Below are 18,275 nucleotides of genomic sequence, written 5' to 3' on the forward strand. Positions count from 1 at the left end.
CCATTGTATATATATACCACATCTTCTTTATCCAGTCATCTGTCGATGGACATCTTGGCTCTTTCCACAGTTTGGCTATTGTGGACATTGCTGCTATAAACATCGGGGTGCACGTACCCCTTCGGATCCCTACTTTTGTATCTTTGGGGTAAATACCCAGTAGTGCAATTGCTGGATCATATGGTAGCTCTATTTTCAACTCCAAGCTAGATTTTTATGGCAGAATTAAGAACCAACTGGTACTAATAGACCACCCATGGGCCCTAAGCTTTTTAGGGTGGCAGATTCAGCACAACACACTTGTAGCCACAATGACAGAGACATCTCTGAAAAATGTCATCGAGTCCACCAAGTTTTGTGTTCTTAATGGTGTGCAGTGGTCGGGTTTCCCAAAGTATTCAAGACATGTTCAGCAGTATTCTGCCGGGCAAAGTTCATTTATTTAGGACCAAGTTTCTTAATGTCAATAGCATATTTTAAAAAAATCAATACATATATTTGAGTAAGCCAGGAGATTTGCTTAGACACATAAAGACTGTCAACCAATCATGATGGCTTTACATTTTCCAGGCCCGTGTAGAACTTTTTGAGGGCTTTTCTATTATTTCTCTTTTTATTTGAGGCATTTGTTGTGGTTACAAAGCAGAAAATCCAAATGGCCATTTCTTGACATTTTCCATTCAGGGAGAAACTGATCCTTCCACCTGAACATGTATGATCATTACATCAGCCTTTCTGCATCTGAACACAGTCCTCTCAAGGGCTTAAAAGGAGTTCTGTTGCCCTAGAGACAAACATTATTCCCATGCATTTATGCAATCAGATCCCACAACTGCTTCCACTGACTCACTGAAGCTGGGACACATGTATTCAGCGTCTATTTAAATATCACTTATTGCCATAGTAGCTAGGCACTTGGACAAGTCTGCTATTTTTGCAAGAAAATAGAAAAACAGTGTAGAGAAATAAAAAGAGGTTGGCGCTAAGGCCTAGCAGTGATCATCTGCCTTGGCAAGTAAAGCAGGAGGGTGAGAATCAGGTCAAACTGTCCCCAATAAAAGGCATCAGTCATCTGGAATGTTTTTGTTATCCCGGACAGAAATAGGTCACCTTAGCACATGCAAAGTTGCCCAATTCAAGTTCTTGGGAAGTAAGAAATAAAGGCAGTAGATGTTTAGCAGAAGACCTCTCCCCCTCCCAAAGGAAGCCAAAGTCCTGGAGAAGATAAACAAATCAACACCTGTTCCAGGAAATCTACCTCCTTCAACCCAGGCGACTTGCAGGCTCACATTAGGGCACTGGTGACGTGCCACACGGTTCTTATGCAAAATCTGGCTGTGTTTCATCTGCACTAATACCCAGCAGAATGCACTCTGGAGGAACGCAGGGCAAGACAGAGGACAGATCTTGTCTACGCTGGGGATTCTTGGGCTTCATCTGGCTCAGCGAGAGAGAAATGGGATCAGACAGTGGCATGTGCTTTGGTGCATGAAAGAGCAAGGGCGGTGGGCTTGGCCCACATCATCTGCAAAAGCACCAGACTCAGATCACCAGAGGAGGCCCCACCTAACGAGCTGCCTAAAGGCCAATCCACTCTTAGAGACTCCTTTTTGCCACTGACAGAAGAGAGAATAACGACGCTGACAGGATTGTTTTGAAGATCAACCCCATAATGTTTGGAACATAGTCAATACATCAGAACATTGGGTACAGATGCTAATTTTCACGATTTTCAATTACTGCAATCTCTTTCATGCAGAGCATTTATATCTACCCTATAATCCCATCCAAATAATCCACACTGTACGCCAGTTAGCGACACCCTGTCCCTCATGTGGAGTATTGTCATTTGTGGTGTCAAATACTGACTGAAATAAATGTGTTCCTGAGAGGACTTGGGTGTAATCATGATGATTATCAAGAGTTTTCTATGAGGGGATTTTAATAAGATTGGACCTGGCACAAAATGGAGTATGTCATTTACAGAAACACTCAGAAAGGAATATACAAATACATATGTTTAACAAAATTCATGTTTGTGCAAACAATGCTTTGTGCCAGTAGCAGAGAAATATGTATCTTCTTGTGCTTAGGCAAATCTGGACTATGTGTGATAGCCGTGGAAATGGTCGTAGTTTATTTGTAGCTATTACATAATGTGTACAAAATATATTCAGGGAAAGCATAAATGAACTATAGACTCAGTAACAACTAGCAACAATGGTATCATTCTAATGGTTTCCCTTAAGTGGTTTGTTGGATCGGGTTGTTTTTTTGTATGTACGTAAAATACTTTTGTTGTATGAAGAGGTCATTGCTAAACGCCAATACTTTTTGTTGCTTTACTAAGTATCCTAAAGGAGGTGTTTATAAGCGTCACAGACTTTCTGTAAATTATATTATTTATTTAGTCAGTATATATTTATGGAGAGCACTGCAAAAAATAAAAAGATCAATGAGGTCCAATTCCTGCCCATAAGAAGCTTCTTGAGAGAGAAATAACATCTGACCAGTGACTCAAAGAATGTGTGATATGGGGATACACAGAGACAAGATGTAGGTACAATAAGTTTGCTTTTAATTAGAAAATTCCTATCAAAAGCAAACCTCTGACTTTAATGTTACAGAAACTACAGAGGCTCTCAACTGGCAGGAAATTCTTTAACTGTGTAGACTGCTAATGAACAATCCCCTAAATGGCACATTATTTGGTACATTGATCATCTAGAATATTTACCCAGAGTTGAGCCAACACAAGTAAATAGACCTTCCAAGATGAAGAGCTTTGACTCCCAACACTTACCAGACCCCTCGATCCCCAAGGCGGACCCAGTCTCACAGAGACAGCTCAGATTGACAGAGGAAGGAACAAGCATTCTCTACATCTAATTTGAGATGTGAGCACATGTGCTTTGGTATTTCTTTTCTTCTTTGTTTTCAAACTTCTCTGCAATCTCTTTCCCCACTTGCTGCAGGCCCCCCTCCCTGTTCCCAGGTTTAGTGTGTTATTTATGTCCTTTATACTACACTGTTTCCCCACCCCTCACCCTATTGTAAATTGACATACTATTTATGTACCAGATTGGAACTGTGCGTCTTGCCTTGGGGTTGAAGGCTAATAATCGTTCTTAGTGAATGAATGATAAAACCACCATAGAACCAGGCAGATATAAAAATGTACCTGAAATTATGCCTATATTATTACGGTAATTTAGAGACCTACAATATAAGGAATTCTCTGGACCCAGAGTCCATTAATCACGCAAATTATACCAGAGGCTACACCGGGTTTTGGGTGCACATGCAGCAGAGATGTATCATTGTGAATGTGAAAGGTACAAGAGAGGTTCGGGGGGACAGAAGCGATTCAGCCGGGTTTGAACATTACAGCACAATTACCTAAGCCAGGCTTGCTTTGTCCCAGCAGAAATGGAGCACTTGAATACTTGATTGAATACTTGATATCTTATAGTACTTAGATTCTCATTTTAAAGTGACATAAAGTAAGGCTATCCTATCAGATCAAATAGAAGAGGATTTTTAAACTTGTAATTAATAGCATATCTGAAGGCTAGGAAGAATGCATTTTCCAAACCACAGCCACAGAAGCATCCACCTTTGCCCTCCATGGTCTCCATCAAATGTTGTAGGGACTACACTATATGGTCCAAGAAAGTACTAGCTTAGGGTAGGTCACGGGAAGTGGACCGACCCTACATTACTTTTTCTTTCTCTCACATATATCATGTACAAGAGACAGTATGATAAGGAAGTCATCAATGACAACAACACTAGATGTCTTTCTAAGAGCTTCAGAATGCATTTGTAAAGTACTGCTAAATCTTGTCCATTCCAACATTTAACTATAAACAGTCATTGGCAGATTTCCCCAGGATGGATTTTCCTTCTTACGCACTACAAAATTGCTGCTGACCTTATCTAAAATAGTGTGTGCTCTTCTGCGATTTATTCTCCGCTTCTTTGAAAACATCATCCATATTTTAATTTGCTCTCATCTGGACCAGGTTTCCACTCAACTTGCAATGTGGATGGATGTTCCTGTCAGCATTTTCCCAGAATAGCCCACCCACCATCTCTTGCTCACTGAATTAAAAAGCCCACAGTGTTGCTGGGTTGCACCCCTAGGACCAACCTTGCATTTTAAAACTTGGGAGGGGGGTTTGGAGTTAATAAGCTGTACATTTTCAAAAGAAAAAAAATTAGGAAAAAACTCAACCCTGATATCATTATGGAAAGAACAATTTTCATTTCTGAATTGTTGCAAAAATCCAAACTGAACCATAATGCAAAACAAGGAGCAGAAAGCAACAAATCTCAGTAATTTTCCTTTCCCTTTTTTGTAGTAAATTGGTCACTTAGTAGTCTGCGAGTATACACACATTCATCACTAACAATCATTCCTATTGCTGCCACTGTATATTTGCATAATAAAGACAAATTTTGGTAACTCAAATTAATTGTAACGTGAGCTACCCTTACACCTTGTATTAGGCACATAAAAGGCACTCAAATGCCAGTTAGAAAAAAGGAGCCTCATACTGTTGGTAGGACTGCCAAAGAATCAGCTTGCTTGTATTCAAGGTTAGCAAGAACCTGATGATTTTATCACATTGTTGAGATATTTCCAAGAAAATACCCATCTTCCTAATCTGGTTGAAGAGGTCTCTAGTCCACGCAATGCGGACTGTATATAGTATATTATGTTGAAGAAATCTGCTTGGTCTTCCTGCTAAGCCACGTTCTGTGACATACATAGGTTTCCTGAATCCCTACACCTGAAGGCTCAAATCACAGTGGTGTCAATTCAGCTCTTTATTCTTCAAAGGCAGACACATTTAAGTAACAAGCAATTTGCTCTCTTGCAAAGCTCTGAATGATGGCAGAAATGAATGTTCTGTCAGCACCTTATGGTCAGAAAGGACCTGGCTTTGAACACTGTCTGTACAGCAATTACAAGGGCCTGGATCAAAACGTCTGTTAACAGCCTTACCTCTCCCGATGGCATAATAACTACCCAGCAAAGCAAGTTATTTCATCCGCTACTCACCTAGTCACGAGGATCAAGGATGGGAAATCCCATTCCCCATTCTGTGAACTAACCAAACTTTCCAACAATGGTTTTCTAATATGTGAATTATTATTAAATGGAGACAAATAAACAGATTATTTTTAATATCAACACTGTAGAGACACCGAAGACATGCTTTACAATGTCAAGTTTCCAACCCCCAGCCAGACTTTCCAGGATTAAGAGAGCACCTGAATACAAATATAGGTAGAGAATTATAAGACAGGAGGTTCTTACACTCTGGCTATCAAGACACATGGGGTGAATTTTAAGTTCTTAAAATTGAGGATGAACCTAAATATGCCTTAGAAGAATAGACTTTGGGGCATTTCTGAGATGGTCTCCCATGATAGCCAACTGAATCCATAATGTCTTAAGAGAAGAAAGGTTAGGGGCGCCTGGGTGGCTCAGTCGTTAAGCGTCTGCCTTTGGCTCAGGTCATGATCCCAGGGTCCTGAGATCGAGCCCCGCATCGGGCTCCCTGCTCAGCTGGGAGCCTGCTTCTCCCTCTCCCACTCCCCCTGCTTGTGTTCTCTCTCTCGCTGTCTCTCTCTCTGTCAAATAAATAAATAAAATCTTTTTTAAAAAAAGAGAGAAGAAAGGTTATATATTATAAAGGCTAAGATCAAGTTGCTGCTGCCTTTTATAAAGGTTGGAGAGAGCCATTCAACAACTGCATCCACTCTATGCAATTAAACATTGAGCATCTCTCACATTCAGTCATAAGAACAGCTGCTATATGGGAAGTCCCTTTGTCTAGTCCAACTCAGGAGTTTTGGTGCTAAGATTCTGGGGGACACATGTGTTACTTAAGTGCTACCACCAACATGGCGGCTCAAATGTAAGCACAGGTGTAATGCACTGAGGTTTCAACAGACCCCAGCAGTTCTTGCCACATTAAGTCATCACATAAATAATGGAGACGAAATGAACTTGTCTTATAATTCTCCCACCAGTAAAAGCTTAAACTTCCTTCTTAATCTCCCATTCATTTCCCACCTCTGAAAATCCAAGTAATTATCAAGAGATGATCTGCCGTACCAACAAAGAGAACACCTGACCCATCAGAACAAAGAGGTAAAAAGTTGTGTTCTTCTGACCATGATGCTGGATTGGTATCAATCCTTAGATAGCAGTGGTTCATGAACTTTAATGATGGTGGGCCTCTGGAAACACTGATTGCTGCCTCCCTCCAATTTTGATTCAGTAGGTTTGGGGTGAAGCCTGAGAATTCTCATTCCTAACGAATTCCCAGGTGATGTCATCCTGCTGGCTCAGGGACCAAACTTTGAGAATCACTGTTACTAGAGGATTCCATTCACAAATAACCTAAAAGAACAGCCTCTTCAAGTATGCACTTAACAGAACAGTGGAGGAACGGGACATCTAGGTCATGCAGAATTGGTGGCGGCAGGGGCCAGTGCAAATAACTTGGCTGAATAATCCCTGCTTCTTTTATGACCAGAGACATGCTTTGTGTGCAGCAGGGGCTCAGAGAAGGCTTGCCTTTCCTGTCCCTGCCAGGGGGCTATGTCACACCTAATTACCAGTGCCACTGCCTATACCTGTTGGGAATACCTACTAGTTTAGTCAACACTGGACCCACCATGTGCCAGGCACTATTATAAACCGAGCAGGGCTTGCCAGCTCCGGGTGGCTGGGCAGAAGTTATTGAAACATGAAATAGCCTGATAGCCCTCCTTAACCAAGTCAGATGGATTTGAGGGATCCCCGCAGACCCTCCACAACTGGAGCCAACACTCAGATGCAGGTTAAGCATACATTTTAGCCCTTGGAAAACTGCAAAGCAGATAGCTTGCATAACAGGAGAAAAAGATCCTTGCTTGCAATTTTTGGAAAAATCTGTTCCAATGCTAGGGCTCATTTGTCTTTTCTTCATTTCTCAAAGCAGTATCTTATTTTTCCAAGAAACGGTCTTAGGCCAGATTTTATAATTTTCTGATTATTTTTATGACTGAGTTTCTCTTAGCTTTCATCAGATCAGAACTATGTGCTGGATCCCACATGAAAAAATGTGGTATATGAATGTTTAGAGGCTATGCTTACTGATATTTACACGAGAGACTTTCACCTGGATCAGATATCAATTCTTTCCTGATCTATCACAGCATTGCCACAAGTGCAGGAATAGTCTAAGTCTTAAATGTTGAACTATTTATACTAATTATGAAGACCTTTCCCCTTCAAAATATTCTGTGGTATACCTGAGATGTTCACATCAATACCCTGTCTTGTTGCATATTCCTGCAATTCATGTACTATATCACCAGGTGGCAGTAATACATCAGCACCTCTCAGCCTTGAGTGGGGCTCTTGGCAAAACTACTTCCCATTTTCACTTTATGCAGTATGAAGGGTTTGTGTATACTGGATATCAAACTAGGAACCAATAATAGGAAAGAAGGACTTATATGGCCCTTCCTTTAGCACAGATATAATTATTTAAAAAAAATAGCTAAACTTCAACAAACAATAAACAGAAGTTGTAAAGGTATTTTAGTGCAGCTCTTAAAAGAAGAAACTAGAACTTGGTGAGGTCTAGAATTTCTCAGGTAGGACGGGAATAAATTGTCTCTGGTGATATGTCTATTCTAAGGACCAGGGTAGTTTTAGGAGAAAAGGGGTTCCCCTCCTGCAGGAGGTTGGGCTCTTTAGGTGGAAGCATCCTGAGATATCACAAGTGTGGGCTCCATCCAGTAGGCTGTGAATTAGCAGCCCCCAAGAGTCCCATCTTATTTCTCCAGGGCCCCCACCCATCTTGGTGGGAGGGTCATTTCACAGCCCCTGATGAACATCAGAAAGGCTAGGGCTGAACTGTTTTTTCCAGTCCCTGAGCTGAAAGGCTGGGGGAGAAGCAATAAGAATCAGGAATGTCCTCTGGGGACTGCTGATTTTGCGGCGGGGGCGGGGGGGGGGGTGATTTGACCCAAGTCACAAAAGGAGAGTAACGTCTAGGCCATGTCTGGGGATGGGCCAGGGTTGGCAGCCACGGCCATAGACAAATGTCAAGAAAGGTATCATAGCTCAGTGTGGCTCAGAAATGGCTACAGTGGCCCTAACTGGAGTTACTTCATGAATGGATAAATGAGTGAAAAGAAAATGGTCCCCCTACCTGTGTCCACCCTCACAGGTGGTTTTTAGTAAGTGCATCAGAACAGCCAGCAGACTAGCCAGGAACAGTGGCTGAATCAGTGAGAGATGGGGAGGAAATGGACTGGCACCTGTGGGGTACAGGGCTCCCTGGTGAGATACAAGGCATAGAGTCGGGGAGGGGACAAGAAGAGGCTCGGGGGCTGCCCATGAAGGACCAAGGGCACACAGCTGGACTGATCTAACCCTAGGAAGGACAGATCCTCATATTCCTTTAACATCCAGTGGTGGATGTTAAGAAACAGAAGGAAGCAACTTCGGGCTTTTCTTAGTAATCTCCACGTGATTTTTCTCTTATACTTGAACTGATAATCCATAACAAAGCTACTATTCATATAATGAGATGATGAGGGGCGCCTGGGTGGCTCAGTCAGTTAAGCGTCTGCCTTCAACTCAGGTCCTGGGGATCGAGCTTGGCGTCAGGCTCCTTGCTCAGCAGGATTAAAAACCTTCCAGTTTCTTAAATCTACCCCCTTGGCCCTTTAATCAACTTCCCCTGAACCCAGACATAGTAAAAAGTGATTCCTAATGAATCTTTCTGAGTCTCTGGCTGGACTGGGCTCAGTCTTCCTCTGGGGTCTTCCCAGTTCCTGCTCCCCTGCCTGCACTCTGCTCCCAAGAGCCTTTGCAACCTCTCTTTCAGACACCATGTTTGCTACCTTTGTCCTGGGCAGCAGAATTGAACAAACCAGGTGTAAAGCTAAACCTAGACCTACCTGGCAACAGATAATTCCAATCTTAAACATGTATCTAAGAGAAATGAGTGCCTTTGTCCACCAAAAGGCACGCACACAGGGAGGTTCACGGCAGTTTCGTTCAAAAGTACCCCAAATCAGAAACAATTCAAATTTCCATCAACAAGTGAATGAATAAACGAATTGTGGTTTATTTATACTACGGAATGATAACACAGTATTTAAAAATGAGGGAAAAAAAATTACCGATAGGTACAACATGGAAAAACCAGGGCACCTGGCTCCGGACTAGGCTGCTCAACAGTCCCGCATGGTGCCACCTCCGTCAGTGGCTGAAGCGTGTCCCCGGGGAGAAGCCACTGTGCGGACCTCTCTCCTGCACACCCAGGGCGGGAAAGGAAGGTCCTCTCTCATCCTCTTTTGGAACCACAGCTACAACAAAGTGGACGTTTCTGTGTAACTTTTCTACTGAGGGGAAGGGGCAGGAGGGTGCCATTCGGTTATTTTAATCCCAAGAATCTGGGGTCATGGAGTATTTTTAAATAAAATCCATGAGACAGGCCCAAAGCCCAGATGGCCAGCTCCTGTTGGAACCTCCAGCACCTGGTCAAGGTGGGAGGTTCCTGGAGAAGAACAGAGAAAGGCATCATGTCACGATGGCTCTCTTCCTGAACGCGCATTGTATCGGTGAGTATTCTTGGCAAGTGTAAGCATGAAGGGAGCATCCTGGTGCCAGTCACTCTGGGGCTCAACAGAAGACAATTCTGTCCCCGAGACAGGCTATGGCATAGGCTCTCCTGGGCCAGGAAAAGGGATCCCAGACAAAAGGAGTTTAGATGTCCATGCCTACTTCAGGAAGACTACTGGACCCCTGAGCATGGCTCTCGTGCAAGCTTTCTCTGCGTTGGCACTATTTTGACATTCCGAGGTCAATAATTCTTTTTGGGGGCAGGGGCTGTCCCACCCATTGTAGGATGTCAGCAGCACTGCCTCCCCCAGATGTGGCAACAAATTGCCAAATGCCCCTCGGAGGCCCACATTGCCCCTGGTTGGGAGCCAGTGCTTGAGAGTAAGAAAAGCCTCAGATGAGGTGAGACCTGGGAGAAGCTGGGGAAGTAGCCCTCTGCCCAAATGTCACAGTGGCTTAGCTGACTTCATGGTTCTTCAGAAGCACTGCCTGCCCCCTGACAGAGGACACATTTATTTTCTCTCCGGGTGGCTCCCCCTATGAGATGGCCACGTCCTCAGGTGGACTTGGTCTATGCGAGTCCCTGCTCTCATACCAGGGCCTGACCTGCAGCTGGCCCTCATAAATATCCACCGAGCCCATAGAAAGGATTCTGGGACACGGTGCTAACTCGAATGCCAAACTGCTACCTTGTCATGTACTTAAAAAACTCACGTTTTGGGCGCCTGGGTGGCTCAGTTGGTTAAGCGACTGCCTTCGGCTCAGGTCATGATCCTGGAGTCCCTGGATCGAGTCCTGCATCGAGTCCTGCATCGGGCTCCCTGCTCGGCAGGGAGTCTGCTTCTCCCTCTGACCCTCCCCCCTCTCATGTGCTCTATGACTCTCTCATTCTCTCTGTCTCAAATAAATAAATAAAATCTTAAAAAAAAAAACCCTCACATTTTAAAGTCACAATTGGTGGTCGTTGCAAAATACCAGAGGGGGTCAGCAGGACACTGCCTGAGTTATGTCCATAAATGCTGCAGAGTCCATGTTTTTCAGACTGTGGGTTAGACCCCATTTGTAGGTAATACAGTCAGCTTTGTGGGTCACAAGCAGCATTCTTAGTGGAGAAGAAAGGAACAGAATGCAACACATCAAGACATATCACATACACTAAGAGAGTTTCATGAAACTTTTATGTGTATAGATATATTTGATACATGATATACAATATTATATAGACAGCATATACACAGAAGCGTATGAATTCTCAGTTGTATAAAAATAAACTTTAAAAACCACAACCTAATTTTTATAGTCCCCTAAACAGTAACTAAACACCACTCACTGAGCCTCAAAGGTGCGATAAGGATAAGATAACATTTGTGAAATGCATTGGCTTCCTCCCCTGGAATACTAGCTTACACAGAAGAACTATGACATCATCTCAAAAGGACTGCTGAGTGAGGTTCTATGGAAATCTGAAAGAGTTCAAATGCATCTTAAATCATCACAGTTCTTGATTTTTGCAAACTAGCAGAGCCCATTAAGAAGGGAATGAAATGGATTTCCTTGGAAGCCCCGCCCTGCCCATGAGCCATTTTCATATGCCTGAGCAATCTGAATCTTTGTGAAACTCCCAAATTTAAGTGAGTTAGCCAGAATCATAGGATGCAAAGCCTCAGGGAATGACCATGAGGTGTGGGCAAGCTTGTCAACTCCACTGCAGAGGAAGGCTGATTAAAAAGCCAGTTCCTGGAGCCAGGTCACTTGGGTTGGGATCCTAGGAGACGGTGGGCAGGAAACTTAACTCCCCTGTGTCTATTTCCTCCTCTGCCTCATGGTACAGTAATAGTACCCATCTCATAGGGTTGTCATAAGGATTAAATGAGAAAAGGCTCACACAGCACTTGTTAATAATTCAGATTTCAGTATGAAAGGTCAGGCTAATTGAGCTCACATTTTGTGATTGTTACTGTTTCCCTCCCCTTTGCCAATCAAGATAGTAACAATCAGGCTATGAAGGATAGTAACAATTGGGCTGTGAAGTCTTACAATATAAACCAGAGGACATGTGTGTGTGTGTGTGTGTGTGTGTTTCCTCCTCCTGCTTCAGGAAAAATATAGCTTCCTCATTTAAAAAAGGGTGAGGGGGCACCTGGGTGGCTTGGTCGGTTGGGCAGCGGACTCTTGATTTTGGCTCAGCTCATGATCTCAGGGTCCTGGGATCAGCCCTGCATCTGGCTCTGTGCTCAGTGGGGGACTCTGCTTGAGAATCTCTCTCTTCCTCTCCCTTGCCCCTCCCCCTGCTCTCATTCTCTTTCTCTCTCTCTCTTAAATAAAGAAATAAAGCTGTAAGGGAAAAAAACAAAAACACCTCAGCACATATAACCCCCACCTCAGCATATATAACCCTCACCCCCACTTCAGATAAGAAGTGACAGAAAGCTAAAATTTGGTAAAACCTCCATCACAGTTGCACCTCATCTCTTCAACACCTTGATGGATCCCTGTGTTGGGAAACATTGTCTATTGTTAGTATAGCCCAGGTGCAAAAAGCTTCAAGGAATCTTCTTTTCTCTACCACTAGGCTGGTGGTTCTTGTATATTACACTTTTCTGCTTGAATTTTTGCAATAAATGGAAGTTGTCATTCCTCCCTACAATGACTGGCTGGGAAAAAAAAAAAAGGAGACGCTGAAGGGATGTGTGCATGCACGTGTGCACACATCCTTTCAGCTTCTCTTTTTTCTTTCCTTTTTAGCATGTGTGTGTGTGTGCATGGGAGTGTGTATGCATGCATACATGCATCTAAGTGCAAGCATGCATATATGTGTCTAAGGAAAATGATGAGATTTAGACATGCTGGTGCTTTAATAATTTAGTTATATGTATAATGTAAGCCAATAAGGAAAAATTACCTGGATTTCTTAATTTAAAATGTATAAATATAGGGAATTCTTTTTTTAAATCTTTTTTAATTATATTAATCACCATACATTACATCATTAGTTTTTGATGTAGTGTTCCATGATTCATTGTTTGTGCATAACACCCAGTGCTCCATGCAGAACGTGCCCTCCTCAGTACCCATCACCAGGCTAACCCATCCCCCCACCTCCCCTCCCCTCTAGAACCCTCAGTTTGTTTCTCAGAGTCCATAGTCTCTCATGGTTCGTCTCCCCCTCCGATTTCCCCCCCTTCATCCTTCCCTTCCTGCTATCTTCTTCTTCTTCTTCTTCTTCTTTTTTTAACATATATTGTATTATTTGTTTCAGAGGTACAGATCTGTGATTCAACAGTCTTGCACAATTCACAGCGCTCACCATAGCACATACCCTCCCCAATGTCTATCACCCAGCCACCCCACCCCTCCCACCCCCACCACTCCAGCAACCCTCAGTTTCTTTCCTGAGATTAAGAATCCCTCATATCAGTAAGGTCTAAATATAGGGAATTCTGATGAAGGTTTTAACATACTGTTTCTGCCTAATCCAACACAGACAGCTCCTCGGATACACTCAGATACACACATACACATCTGATAAATTCATCCATCTTGCGAATACCTTGCATTTCCACATCTATAGGGGGAAAAAATCAGTAAATCTCTTATTAACACCTTTGAGGCTGATTTTTGAGGGCTGTCTTATACCTGTCATAGGTATAATGGATTATTTTTGATTGGATTCTTCTCTATACCTAGAATGAACAGATGAATATACAAATAATTGTATCCCTTGTGATAATAAAGATTGACCTTATTTCAACTTGTATAATTAAGTTACAGAAATCAATGTGGCGTAAGGAAATTAAAGATAGTCAAATGAAAATAAGAGATATGAAAATCTGTACGTTTGCCTTTGCATCTTCCTATACTTCAGCTTCCATGGGGATTTTGTAAATGAGTGATCTCCTCACCCATCATGGAAGCAAAGACAATTTTCACCCCTTTGGTGCTACTGGGAAGTGAAGGAGGCAGCTGAAAAAATAAAAGGAAGGAAAGACGGGGGATAGAGGGAAATTTATAAAATATATATATAGGGCAAAGACAAATTTGCCAATGTTTTGTAATTTGGGTGATTCCTAAAAATTATCTACCAGGTTTCACAAATATCACTTATAAGATCTACTTTAGTCTTTATTAAATAATTTGGATAATGGAGGTATATAATAAGATCATTTTGGTGTGCAAAACATTAGTAAGAAGGGAATACATTACAGGTGCACAGTTCTTCAAATGCTTTGTGAATATATTAACTGGGGAGGGCTAACTGGTGTAAAAAACTAACCTCAAATCTCAGTGACTGACTACAAATAAGCTTTTATTTTTAACATGTGGAGGGGTGGCTCTCCTGGGTGGCTCTCCTCTATGCCACAAGGAAGGGACCCGTGCTCCCTCCATGTAGGTGGTTCTGTTATCTCCTAGGGCAGTGTTTTTCAAATGTTCCTGTGCATAGGTATTGGCCTGAAGATCTTGTTAAAATGCAGATTCTGAATCTCTCCCTTCGATACTCTGTATCCACAGGCAGAGGAAGAAAAGGATAAAGAGTAAATGACAATGTGGGCAGGAATACATCTCGTGGGCCAACATCTCAGAGCTGGTCTCAGTCCTATGGCCACCCCTAATTGCAAGGGAGGCTGGGTAATACACTCCAGCTATGTGTTCAGGAGGAAAAAACAGTTTTATTAAGAGTTAGTCACCCTCTGCCACAATAAGAAAAGAAGCAATGAACTAAAGAGATTTCAAACATCTAAATTATTAATCCTTCCTACTTGTAAACTTGAATCAGATTTATTCAGGAACAGAAGGCACAACCCTCCTAACTAAGCCATTGTTGCTGTTGAAACCCTAAAGCCATAGTCTAAAGCATTCATTGTAAATTCTTAAAGCTGTCAGAAAGCAATATACCATAAACATGAATTTCTTAAGCAAGTCATAAGGGACTAGCTACTACTTTCTCTCTCTAGAGATTAGACAAGTAAGTTTTCTTCTTAGACAGTGTCTGTACTGTAACTTAACAGTTTATGTTAACCCCTAAAATACAGTAAAATGTTTGCCTCTTGAATCCAAAAAGGTATTCCTTATCCTTATGTCATCATTCTACTAGAAGAACCAATTCAGAAAGATAGATGTGTTCTCCAGACTAAAAAGAGAGGGAGGGAGGAGGCTCTGTGCCTGCAGAAAAATTGTTCAGTGATTGGATGCTGTCTTATCCAAAGAATGACAGCTTCTCAAAAGATCATTGTCAAAATACAACATTTTTACTTCCAGTGCCTGGTACATGTTGATTCAGAAGTAGTTGTGATGGGGTAGAGGGCATGTGAAGGTGATCTTTTTGCCTCAGGTGAGACCACCTGTGAGCAAAGGGGAGCCAGATTCGGAGGTCATTGAGCCAGGAGAGGGTGGAAAAGCGAATTAATTTTGATTAATTAATTAATTAATTGATCACCTTAAAGCAAAACCACAAGGGGCCTCTGCCCAGGACCCCATACTTTAGAGGGCTCTGCTGTGGCTCTTCCTCCTCACAAGGCAAAAAGCCCAGGGTACCAAGGGGATGTGCCCTAGCAGACCCCTATTTCCTCCTCCTAGACCAGCAAAACCCAGTAGAAATGTTAGGGGGGCCACAAATGAGATCTCCGTACATAATTTTAAAGTTGTTAGAAGTCCCATTAGAAAGTAAAAAGGATACCAGTGAAATTAATTTTAATACTGTATTTTATTTAACCCAATATATCCAAAATATTAGTATTTCAATATGTAATCATTAATATAAAATATTCACTTCCCTTTTCATATGAAGGCTTCAAAATCCAGGGCGTGCTTTACACCTACAGCTCATCTCAACCAGGGTTCGGTGGCCACCAAGTCGCTGCTGTGTCTCAGAGCAGAGTTCCAGACCACGCTCTGGGTTCCTGATCCTGGAATTCCCGCCAGCAGGATTCTATGTCCACTCCCAGGGCCTGCGAAAGCCGCAGCTGAGCCCCATGCTCCAAGGTATGAGGGGAACCAAAGAGCAGCTGTTTGAGGGGTGTGTGGGTGGAGGCTCGCCGACATGCTGGGTCCCCTGAATGTGTGCCGGGCACTGCACAATGAAGGATGCGGCAGGGATGCAAAATGGAAGGAAGCAGGACACAGGCCAGAAGCCGGCTCTCCCCCGACCCTACCATGTGGGGGCACAGGCCCTGAAAGTGTCCAAGATTCCTAAATTCAAACCTGGCCTGCAGATCTGTGGAAAGGCACATCTGTCAAGGTTGGAAGATAGAAAACCTTTGTTTTGTTGGCTTGATTTATGTCTTCTAATTATTTAGCCATTTGGTATTTGTTCATCTGTTTGTATTTTGATCCAGCCCCATAATATTAAGGGAGCAGGAGTTGCTTTAAAAATCTGATTAAACTCAAGGCGCCCGGGTGGCTCAGTCTATTAAGCGTCTGCCGTAGACGCAGGTCATGATCCTGGGGTCCTGGGATTGAGCCTGGCATCAGGCTCCCTGCTCAGGAGGGAGTCTGCTTCTCCCTTCTCCTTCCCGCTCGTGCTCTCTATCTCTATCTCTGTCTCTGTCTCTGTCTCTCTCTCTCTCAAATAAATATATAAAATCTTTAAAAAAAAATCTGATAAAACAGTAACAGAGCAGCTTGGACTACTAACAAAATCTGCAATCACCCAGGGCAGAGGAAAAGGACCTCCTACTCTAATTTCAGAAGAAGGCAGTAGATAAGCTGAGACGATTCGTGAAGCCCCAGAGAGCTAGCTCTGTGTATGATGATGGACAACCTCCTACTGCCCTGGACTCCCCCCCAGTCAGAACTGGGCCTCTGTGCTTTATTGTTTGTAATAGGCCCAACAGGGTAAATGCCATGAGGTTTCAGATGAGTCCGTGTCCTCAAAAGTTTAGGGCTAAAGATACTGCTAGACATGTTTATATTATGGAAATAAAGCACTAACAGTTCAAACTATGCCTTCGTTCCCTTGTTTTGTTTGCTCCTATATCCCCAGAAACTAGAACCGGACCTGGCACATAGCAGGTGTTGAGTAAACTTTTTTTGAATAAATTGTCCTTTCTACTTTGGCCCTTTCTACGAAAAGCTAGAAATCAAATCACATGGACTGCTAGTCCCTCTGATAAGAGTTTCGACTGGTACAGGAAATATTGGCTCCATTCTTTTTCTGTATATTACAAATACTAGATATTAGCTATTATTAAGAGCTGATATTCAGACAGTATCGCTGGCGGGTGTACCCATCATTGTTATTAAAATATGTCTCTAATGGTCAGTAAATATAATTACTCTCAGCTCCCCCGGAGTCCTCAGTCTCCACCACTCAGACTCCTTCCCCAGAATTCCCACCAGAAATCTCCCCACTATTCAGTAACTGATGGCTGAATACCAGGCACAACCAGAATCTTCCAGGCACGGTACCAATAGGGCCAGAGTCATTGATCAACACCCTCCCTGTACAGGCTGTTCAATGCTCTGCCATCCCTAGCTGGTTAATATTAGCTACTGTGTTTTATATGTTCGGACCCATTTCTCCTGGCGATAATATGTTAGTACAATACACAAATGGTCCTATCTCATGTTGGCTATTAATGACATTTCTAGAAAAAGGATTCTGTTTTACCACTGATATGCCCTTAAGTTTTGTTAGTTATAATCATGGATGGGGTAAAGAATTAAAGCAAGAAGATCAAAGTTATCTGGCATACAGCGAATTTTCCTCTGGAGAGTACTGGGATGCAGAAGTACAAACGATATTAATATTCAGTGTTCAAACCGTGTAGAGGACAGAGTCTAGGATGGCCCTCAATGATCCCCACATCTTAATATTCATGTGCTTGTGTAATCCCCTCCCCTTGAGGGTAGGTAGGACTTGTGATTTGCTTCTAACCAATGGAATATGACAAAGGTGATGGGAACGCCACTCTGTGATTACATTATGCAGAACTCTAACTCCCATTTGCCGGCAGACTCTCTTCCTTGCTGGCTTTGATGAAGCAAGCTGCCAGGATGGGGAGGCCCATTTGGCAAGGAACTGAGGGGGTCTCTGGCCCACAGCCAGCTGGAACCTGAGGGATCTCAGTCCTACAGCCCTCTGGGAACTGAATCCTGCTATCAACTACATAAATGAGCTTCGATATGGACACTTCCTTAGCTGAACCTGCAGATAGGACCCAGTCCTGAAACTTCCTCATGAGAGCCCCTATAGCAGAAGATTCAGTAAAGCTGCGCCCAGATTCCTGACCTACAGATACTATCAGATAACAAATATGTGTTGTGTTAAGCATCTACGTTTGTGGTAATTTATTACACAGAAATAGATAGCTAACACAGTTGGCAAATGTGTTTTGGTTGAAATGTATAAATAGGCATGTATACACATACATACACATGTAAATTTGTGTACATATACAAAATTCTTCGACTAATAAACTCTTAAGAGGTGTTACCTGCTCAGTTACACTCAGATTCAGGGGAGAGAAGGAAGATTTTACTTTGCTTGTATAACCTTTTGTATTATTTTAGTTTTGTCATTGTGTTCACATTTTTATAAATTAAAAAAAAAATCTAGCCTAAATGTACAATAGATTTGAAACCCTTTTGTTCCAAATAATATGATCTAGCCAAGAAAATATTCTTATTTTTAGAA

The 18,275-nt window shown here is 42.6% G+C and overlaps 1 protein-coding gene across 1 annotated transcript in view; it reads right to left on the bottom strand.

Annotated features, from left to right (window-relative positions):
* The window catches only part of RGS6 (regulator of G protein signaling 6), a 541,337-nt gene that overhangs the window by 303,121 nt on the left and 219,941 nt on the right, over positions 1 to 18,275 (bottom strand). The gene's annotated exons all lie outside the window — the stretch shown is intronic.

Source organism: Mirounga leonina, unplaced genomic scaffold (genome assembly GCF_011800145.1).
Source record: "Mirounga leonina isolate KUSES-001 unplaced genomic scaffold, KU_Mleo_1.0 Mir_82, whole genome shotgun sequence".
NCBI classification, from domain to species: Eukaryota; Metazoa; Chordata; class Mammalia; order Carnivora; family Phocidae; genus Mirounga; species Mirounga leonina.